The sequence below is a fragment of the Triticum urartu genome, chromosome 4A, assembly GCF_056163025.1.
Source record: "Triticum urartu cultivar PI428250 chromosome 4A, HENAU_Tu73, whole genome shotgun sequence".
Taxonomy (NCBI): domain Eukaryota; kingdom Viridiplantae; phylum Streptophyta; class Magnoliopsida; order Poales; family Poaceae; genus Triticum; species Triticum urartu.
In genome coordinates this window covers 288693854-288704052 of record NC_141876.1, presented here as the reverse complement: position 1 = coordinate 288704052, position 10199 = coordinate 288693854, and positions in this window count along the sequence as shown.

Here is a 10199-nt window from a genome sequence, read left to right as displayed (position 1 = left end):
CGTGGATAAGGTCACCGGTGACCGCCATTCTGTAGCTAGGGCGTCGTGGCGGCGACGAGCGCTAGGGGCCACGCTTGTGGATGAGCTCGCGCTGCTCCAGGGGGCAGGTGGTGAGTGGGAGAGGCTCGGGCGGCGCCGACCTGAGCAGGGGCTGTCGGGCGGCCGTGGCGGCTAGCTCCTGGCCTGCCGGGGACGTTGCGAGGGGCTGCTTGGCGTGATGCGGTGAGAAGGGGAGTGTGTGGCGCGGCTCTGCAGTGAGGGCAAAACCAGGGGCGCGACGCGGCGGCTCGGGCGCGGCACGTGCAAAACGTGTCCTCTGCTTGCGCCCAGATCACGCACGGAACATGCTCGACAAAATGCCAGGGCATGCTAGAGGTCTCGGGTGAGGCTGGCACTTAGCAGACCTAGGTTAGGAGTAGCTGGGAGTTTAGTGGACATGCTAGTTTGTCCATAGGTGCAAGTTTACAGTGCAATGACAAAAGTCATGTCAAAGCTGTTCATGCACTCAAGGTGTTTGACGAAACGCTAAAGGCACCTTGGCATTACTTGGAGTGGCCAAAACTTCCAGATGGTGGTCTCATTAGATGCATAAGAGGGTGGTGAGGTTAGTTTGCCAAATGCAGAAACTTGATAGTATAAGATTTGCAAAACTACAATTTTGGACAGGAGGTAAATGGCATCATTTCATGAACCAAAAATGATCAAATGGGTGCATGCTCCTGGACTTAGGGATTTAGTAGGGAGGACTACAAGTAGGAAAAGGAATCATGGAAAAAGGAGCAACTAAAACCGTGGTTGCTGTACAAATCCTCAAGTTGGACCAGAATGAAAGTGAGGTTGGTTCACTCAAGTTTTTCAAATAACATCACTGGGTTTTTGCATAAAGTTGAATCATATGCTACTACCAACATCCCATAATTTTGGTGGAGGCTAGAAAGAAATATTTAAATGAGTTGTAGTGAAAAATTGCACTCTGGACCAGAGAAGAAAATTGGGTGCAGAGCTCATGAATAAAAGATATTTTTGTATAAAAGTGATTTAAAAACATTCCAAATTTTGGTTGGAATTTTATGTGAATTTATCAAATGGTTGTAGTTCAAATATGGCCTTCAAGAAAATAAAGATCAAGCAAATTAATTATGTAATTTCTTCTACTAATAAAATGAAAGTTTTTCTAGAGAGGTTAAACAAGTCCAATAACATATTTGAAAAGTTTTCACTTTGGGGAAAAACTCCATAATAACAAGGGAGAAAAATGGTTCAAAAAAATCAAAAGGGAGCCTAGAAAATAAAAGTTTTAATCTCCTAGCAAAATTTTAATTAACAAACAAAGTTAAAATTTTGGGGTGTCAAGCCCGAAAACTGCGGCACAGGTGGGGAGGGGGGCACAACTGCGGCACGCCCGAAAACGCGGCCTAAACCGCACTAGGGGCTTCCCTTTTGGTTATTTTTCTTTTTCTTTCAGGACCTTAATCTCTGGAAACACTGTCCAGTAGCACTGTTGCCGAACACATGATGCAGCAACCAAGGAGGCAGACAACTATGTTATACCACGGAATTCCCAGGTTGATTACAGTAACGAGTGAAGTATTCAATTCAATATCATTCCCCAGCTTGCCCTTGGAAGGGACATAGTCCTACTCTTTGCTTATCGCACTATCTGTATCACTCTGCCTTAATGCAATTTTTTAATCAACAATGCATGACATTACGACTATTATTGCATTCTTGTTATATATGTATATATGTGTGTGTGTGTGTGTGTTCTTTAATGACGCCTTGCAACCGTACACTCTGGTACGACCAATACACCAGGGGCTTACGTACCCCACAATGCGGTGTGAAAAGTCCGAACACTTTCACAAGTGCGGCACCCCGAACTTATAGCATTATATGCATCAGCTCCGAATCATGTCTTTGGTCAAATGTTGGGTTTGCACGGCTCCTATGTTTTGGTACCTTACGTTCCGCTCTATCGGCTAAGGTAGCGCTAGGAGAACAACTGCGATTGTGCCCTGGTTCTGCTGGGTTTAGCACCTCAGTAGAGAAAGCTAAAACTGACTGTCATGATAAGGCGAGAGACTGGTCGCTGTTCGGCGAGGTTTTTTTCGAGTCCCTAAAGATTTATGCCGCTTAGGGCGAGGGGCCGGCCCTGTCCGGCTTACAGGCGTGTATCGCGCCCCGAATTCGGCCTTCCGAATACCAGGGGCTTCACCAAAATTTAAAATTATAGAATTCTATGGCTAAGTGAGAGTGATAAATCATTATTAGTCTGGTTGCCTTGTTCATTGTGCTGAGCACCTCCCTTGAAGGACCCAAATATGGGAACAAGAGTGCTCATGTTTATCCCGAACACCCCAGCACTAGTGGCATGGGGGCAGAAGCCGAGGACTAGCCATCTCTCAGATTGGATAAACGGCCAAACAGAAGGTAATATTTTAAATTCAAACAAGCGTTGCATAGCGCATATGAAACAAGTTTTCATCATACAAGATCACACAAGCAAGTCTCATTCAAATATTACATATTTTGGGCACTCATCCGCGATGAGACGGGCACCCGGCAGAACACCCTCATAGTACATCTCGGGGTGGCGGTGCTCCTTGCCCTCCGGCGGCCCCTCCTTGATCAGCTTCACGGCATCTAGCTTGACCCACTGCAATTTCACACGGGCAAAACCCCGACGTGCACCTTCAATGCAGACGGATCGCTTGACGACCTCCAACCGTGGGCAGGCATCCACAAGCCGCCTCACCAGGCCGAAGAAGCTGTTCGGAAGGGCGTCGGCAGGTCACAGCCGGACTAGAAAGCCCTTCATGGCCAGATCGGCCGCCTTATGTAGCTCGACCATCTGCTTCAGCTGGTCGCTCATCGGCACCGGATGTTCGGCCTCAGCATACTGAGACCAGAACAGCTTCTCCGTCGAGCTTCCGTCCTCGGCCTGGTAAAAATGTGCCGCATCGGACACACTGCGGGGCAAATCTGCGAATGCTCCTGAAGAGCTCCGGATCCGGGTAAGTAATCGGTAATTTAATTTTACATGCTTGCTTTGCATATAGAAAGCCTTACCCGCCGCTATCTTCTTCATCGCGTCGATCTCTTGGAGGGCCTTTTGGGCTTCGGCCTTGGCACTTTTTGCGCTCTCGAGGGACACAACAAGCTCAGACTCCCTCGTCTTAGAGTCAAGCTCCAACGCCTCGTGCTTCGTCACGAGAGCCTGGAGCTCTTGCTACACCTCGCCCACCAGAGCCTCGTGCTTCTCTCGCTCGGTGCGCTCCTGGGCCACTTTATCTTCGTCTTGGGTTAGCGCTTGCTTCAGGGTCGCCCCTGACAAACATACAATGATCCTGTCATTGGGCAATCGCATCCTTTTTTTATATATACATATCTATAGACGGGGTATTACTTACCCTTGTTCTCCTCGAGCTGCCTCTTAGCAAGGCTGAGCTCTTTCCGGGACCCCTCGAGGGCCTGCTTCACTACGGCGACCTCCGCAGTCAGTGCGACGGACGCCAGCAGTGAAACCTGCATATGCATATTGACATACTTATATTAGACTCTTGCGATATTATTTGATCCTCTGTTCGGCTTTTCTTTGTGAACACCGAACAAAGCATCAGGGGCTACTGTCTATGACGTAATATTTCTACTACATTTTAAAACACTTACCTCGAAGCCTGTTAGAAGGCTGGCATAGGCTTCAGTCAATCCGCTCTTGGCGGACTGAACCTTCTGGATCACCGCACTCATGATAGTGCGGTGCTACTCGTTGATGGAAGCACTGTGAAGCGCTTCCAGCAAATTGTCCAGTGCCTCTGGATGGACAGAGGTCACCGGCACAGGCGTCTTGCCCCTCTTAGAAGGAGGCTGCCTGCCCGAGCCCGGAACCGCTGGATGGTCCGGCATGGTGTTCGGCTGAGGGCCGAACTCGGAGCTCTTAGGGGCCCCGTCCCCTCGGCTCCCGGAGTCCGGAAGGTCGCCTTGGGGCGCCTCCGGGACCGTCTCCCCTCGATTCGGTGCCTCTTGAGACAACACCACGGCATCGTCGGCAGGATGAGGGGAGGTGGCGGTCGGGACCGGATCGCTATCCATGTCCGACGAGCCCAGGGAGCCATCCGATGATACCTCGATATTGGCTCCTGGCGGCTTGCATAATCATGTTCCGTGATTAGGGAAAGCAGTGCGACAAAGGAATCCTATGAGTTACTCTGGTATCCGAATACTTACGATCTCCCCGGGGGCTTGACCCTGGGCAATCACTCATCTTCGCCTTCGTCGGCGGCGGTGGAACTGTCCGGAAGAAGAGTCCTCCCTTCTTGGACCCCCTGGCCTCCCCAGTAGGGGCGGACTTCCTTTTCTTGTCTCCCCCAATGGGTGGAGGAGCTTCTTCTTCTTCTTCCTCGTCTTTGGGGGAAGAGTGCGCCGTAGAGTCATCGGACGGTGAGTCCGACGACGCCTGGCGTCGGGAACTCTTTCGGGTTCCCTTGGCCTTCTTGGTCTTCTCCGGCACCTTATAAGGGGCCGAAGTCAGCATCTTCGCCAGAAGAGCCTCTGCGGGTCCTTCGGGCAGAGGAGCCGGACAGTCGATCTGTCTGGCCATCTTCTGCCAGTCCTATCAATGATACGGGAGTTTAGATCCCGCATAGAGTCCATCTATATAAAAAATAAGTATCCTGTGAAAGGTAAAGCAGCTTACCGCACTGGCTTGGCGCTTCGCGCTAAATCCGCGATCCTCGGTAATAGGGGGGGACCTCGGCGCTTTTGAATAGCACCCTCCAGGCGTCTTCATTAGTCGTGTCGAAGAGCCTGTTCAGAGTTCGGTGCTGCGCCGGATTGAATTCCCACAAGTTGAACTCCCGTTGTTGGCACGGGAGTATCCGGTGGATGAGCATAACTTGGACTATGTTGACAAGCTTGAGCTTCTTGTCTAGCATGTTTTGAATACATGTTTGGAATACGGTGAGCTCTTTTGAATTACCCTAGGACAGGCCCTTCTCTTTCCAGGAGGTGAGCCGCGTGGAGATGCCAGAACGGAACTCGGGGGCCGCTGCCCATGTAGGGTCGCGCGGCTCGGTGATATAGAACCACCCCGATTGCCACCCCTTTATGGTTTCCACAAATGAGCCCTCGAGCCATGTTACGTTGGGCATCTTGCCCACCATGGCGCCTCCGCACTCCGCCTGGCGGCCGCCCACCACCTTCGGCTTGACGTTGAAGGTCTTCATCCATAAGCCGAAGTGGGGCCTGATGCGGAGGAAGGCCTCGCACACGACGATAAACGCCGAGATGTTGAGGATGAAGTTCAGGGCCAGATCGTGAAAATCCAGGCCGTAATAAAACATGAGCCCCTGGATGAATGTATGGTGAGGGAATCCCAGTCCACGGAGGAAATGGGTGAGGAATACTACCCTCTCATGGGGCCTGGGGGTGGGGATGAGCTGCCCCTCATCTTGGAGCCGGTGCGCGAAGTCGTCGGGCAGGTATCCGGCTCTCCTCAGTTTCTTGATGTCTCCCTCCATGATGGAAGAGACCATGCGAAAACGGATGAGCAAAGGAGGAAGAAGGCATGGATAGAAAGGTGAATTCTTATCCATTTATATGAGCGGACGAAACTAAGCGTACCCACTTGCCTGGTAAAACTCGCTTATCCCCCAAGCGCCGCAATTGATGGCGCGGTTGGGTTACCCATGCCCGTATTGATGAGAATTCCGTAATAAGGGGACACGATCTCTACTTTGACAAGACGTTCGAAAAACTGCCTCGCGTTATGTGCGGGGCTTGTTAAAGGAAACGGTTCGAATAATCACCGGGCCATGACATAACGTCATGCTGGCAAAACAAGCCAGCAAATTAGATCTGCGAGAATATTATTCTCTCTACGGTGGAATGTGGAACTTATTTTGCAGGGTCGGACACTGTCCTCGTATTCAAATTATTCTGTGATGTATTCGGCGAAGGAACCCGCCTTGCAATGCCGAAGACAATACTGCGCGCCGGACTCATCGTCATTGAAGCCTAGTTCAGGGGCTACTGAGGGAGTCCTAGATTAGGGGGTCTCCGGACAGCCGGACTATCTCCATTGGCCGGACTGTTAGACTAAGAAGATACAAGATTGAAGACTTCGTCTCGTGTCCGGATGGGACTCTACTTGGCGTGGAAGGCAAGCTAGGCAATAGGTATATGGATATCTCCTCGTTTGTAACCGACCTTGTGTAACCCTAACCCTCTCCGGTGTCTATATAAACCGAAGGGTTTTAGTGCGTAGAACAACAACAATCATACCATAGGCTAGCTTCTAGGGTTTAGCCTCTCTGATCTCATGGTAGATCTACTCTTGTACTACCCATATCATCAATATTAATCAAGCTGGACGTAGGGTTTTACCTCCATCAAGAGGGCCCGAACCAGGGTAAAACTTCGTGTCCCCTGCCTCCTGTTACCATTCGGTCTAGACACACAGTTCGGGACCTCCTACCCGAGATCCGCCAGTTTTGACATCGATAGTCGTGGTACATGTTCTGTAGACGTTCGGGCGGCGGTAGTGGAACACGTTTTGAGGGGGAAGTAGAGGTTCTCGCGTCATGCACGGGATGGTAGTTGTACACGGTCATCGTGGGAAGTAAAGGTACACACGAAGGTAGTCAAACATGACAGTTCCATTACACGGGTCTTCAGCAACAGTAGTCGTTCCCGTTCGTTCCGAGAGGAGCTCGACACATCCCGGATGAGTAGTCGTACACGCATGTAGATGAACCCGTGTAGTTGTACATGTCTTCATGTCGTAGTCGAACTTGATGAAACCGACGGCGATGGTAGACGTACATGGCCGGCTTGACGGAACTTGGTGAAATCAAAACGTGGCAGCACTGAACGCTCTTGGCGGTCAACGACGGGAGGTGGCGGCGAAGCTGCAGCAACGTGCGGGCACTGGCAGCGGCATCCGCGAGAAGAGACACATCGCTGGTCATGGGCACCAGCGGTGACCGGACGCGGGAGGCAACGGAACGGGATGACGAAGCAGCAACTGCAGCGAGGCAGTGGTGCGGTGGTGAGCTCGTAGGGCGAGGACGGTGACGAGCTTGGCGCATCCAGAGGTAGGGACGAGGCCCTGCTGGCGGGCAGGAGGCGCGGAGGAGGGATGCGAGATCAAGGAGGAGGCCTCGGGCGTGGAACGCGGGCAGCTGCTCGCTGGTCTTGGCGCGGGCGCCATGGCCATGGCCGTGGTCGGTGGAGGAAGGCAAGGCGGCGCGGCGGCCAAGGGGCAGCGCTCGGTGGCGTTCGAGGGAGGAGCTGGCGATGGGGGTTGCGTGGGATCGGGAGCAAGGGGTCGAGGGGGCTCGCGACAGAAGAGTAGGACGAGGGGATCGGGATCAAGCCGAGGCCCCTGGCGAAGCTGAGGGAAAATGAGGGAAGGGAGCAATGGATCGGGCAGGAGGCGGCTAGGTTTAGTGGGGTAAGGCGGGCCGGCGCGGGAGGGCCTATTGGCCGACTTTGCTGGGGAAGGTTGGGCCGGTGAGAGGCCCAGTTGGGTTGGACTCTCCTCTCCCTCTCTCTCAAATTTTCTTTAACAGAATAGCACTAGAGAAGAAGAAAAGGAAGAGGGGGTTAGGGAAAGGAATTTTGGCAGAATATGATTTTTCCCGGACTCGCAAAAATGCGCTGGTTCCAAGAAAAATAGAAAGAAAAAGAAAAAAAGGCATGATTGAAAGATGTAAATTCAAACTCATTTGAATTTCAAATGGGTTTGAACTAGGACTTGGTTAAAGGAAGGACCAAAAATGTTCGGACTTTTGGTGGAGCACCGGAATAAGATGAACGAATGTATGGCAAGGTTGGAGTCCAAGACATAAGAGAACAAAGGCATTGGGATAATTTGCAAGTGTGTTAGAATATTTATTATAGATCCCTAACATATTGGGAGGATATGTTATATAGAAAAATCACCATGTGAGTTCCCTCAATTTAAATGGACCGAAGATCCATACGATTTATTTAGTTTAGTTGCAAAAGAATTAAATATATGATACATGATGACATGATACAATGCACATGATGCAAAGATGAAATGCAACGGACCAAACAAATCACACGACGAAACCTGGAAATCATGGAAGGCACCTGAAGCTCCGGTCTTGGGGCGTCATAACTTGCCCGAGCCAAGGAACAAGCAAGGAGAAGTGATGCGGCCGCCCTAAAGGTGGCCGAAGACTTAAGAGCCGAACAGGTTCCTCGTCGCCAGAGCGAAGATAAAATAGCCAAGATGGCTGTTGAGCTGAAAGATGCCGCCGGCCGATATGAGCTCCTTGAAAAGGAAAGCCAAGAGAAAGCGGCTGACCTGAAGAAAGCCATGGAAGCAGCCAAGGAAACCCGCTCTGAAATCAGACCGGCGAAGGAGGAGCTCCGTCAAGCCGGAGATATCACGGCCGGGAAGCCCTTTTTGTTGCGGTCGAAGTTCGGAGATCCGAAATATGCCCCTTTGGATCAATTATGGAGTGTTGCAGACGCGTATTCGGACTTGGCAATGAGTGCTGCTGATGCGACTGAGTTTTTCAAAGATCAGAAAGATCATGAAGTGGAGAGGTTGTTCTGGTCGCAGTTCAGTGCTCCCACGCGTCCGCTGCTGTTGGATGAGCAAATGGCCGAGTGGGCCGAGCTCCATAAGTTTTCCAGAATTGCCATGAGGTCTGTCGTGGATCATATTTTGCCGAAGGGGCAAGGCCGAATAGTTATTTTGCTTTAGTGCAACGATTCCTTGGTGTTGTGCCGCTTATCGACGCTGTAAAGAGGTCGACGTGCATAGAGTGTGCGCGGATGGGTCTTGCACGTGTTAAGACATACCGGGCAGAGATGGAGACCACCACTATTGCGACCCAAGATCCGGCCGTAGGCCAGGTCTCACCTGAGCACTATTTTGAAGAAGTCCTAGAAGGCGCTCGTGTAATAGAGGCTTAGTGCTCGAAGAGTATCATGTTTGAGTGACATGTATCCCAATTGTAAAAACAGTGCTATTTGGATTATAAAGGTTGTGTTTATACTTTTGCCTGAAAGTATCATGATGCCTCCTGTGCGGCCGTTTATGTATCTATATAACCTGAAAGTTTGCAGTCGTCGGCTTCAGCTCCTACGCATATAATGCGGGGGTGTTCGGAAAAGCGCGTGTTCACACTTGACCCAACGTCTTGGTCCATTAAGGAGGTGATAGCGTGGCGAACAAGGCAATCGGACTATATAGCTTTAACACTTTCACTTAGCCATAGGAGTTTGACGGTGGGGCTACTATATAGCCCCTGGTACTTCTGCGCTCATCCGAACACGGTGCGCGTACATACATGACCGGAAAAACGGTCCTTCGTTAATGCGGAGTAATCGCGAAGATTCCGCTGAGTCATCGAGTGGTTGACCAGTCTCGTGCTATATCATGACAGTCAGTTTTTGGCTTTCTCTACTAAGATGCTCATACAGATGAACCAGGGCACAATCGCAGTAGTATTCCCGGTGCCACCTTAGCCAATAGAGCGTAACGTAAGGTAGGGAGCCGGGCAAACCCAACTAATGACCAAAGACATGATTCGGAGCTGATGCATATATGCACAAAATCGCAACGCTGAACACTCCCTAAGGTGTTCAGGCTTTGCATCATATATTGGGCTGAGAAACACCCTTGATTATGAGCCCTTAATTTCCAGGAACTTGCATTAGTATGACGTGACAAAATGTCAATAACTCCAGCATCCCTTTCGGTTGTGTTAAGTATCCAGTGGGAGTAAAGCAACAAGAGACAGTAAAAAAGGTTTACACAAGGTCTTAATCTAAAAAGAAACCATTGAGCGGGGCCCTGCTGCACATTTGCGCATGTGTCTTTGTTGTGCCGTATCCTGGAAGGGTGTAGCACAATGATCATCTATAAAAGAGAAAAACCCAGGTGAAAGTCTTCGTGCGAAAAATTGGTTATTCTTAATGAACCATTAAAATGCAATTTTAAATAGGGTCAGGCTGAACTGTAGCCCATTTTACATGCGGGAAGCCCCTAGCACCACCTATGGGGGTATATCCATCGACCCAATCTCAGGTTTATCTGAGCTGTTACAGCTAGTGGTGCACCGTACTCGTCTAACCGTGTCCGCGGTCTTGACGACCGATCATTTCTTCTGGTTGGAGAGGCCGTTTAGTGGTTGACTGCTAGAGCCGCCACATATTCC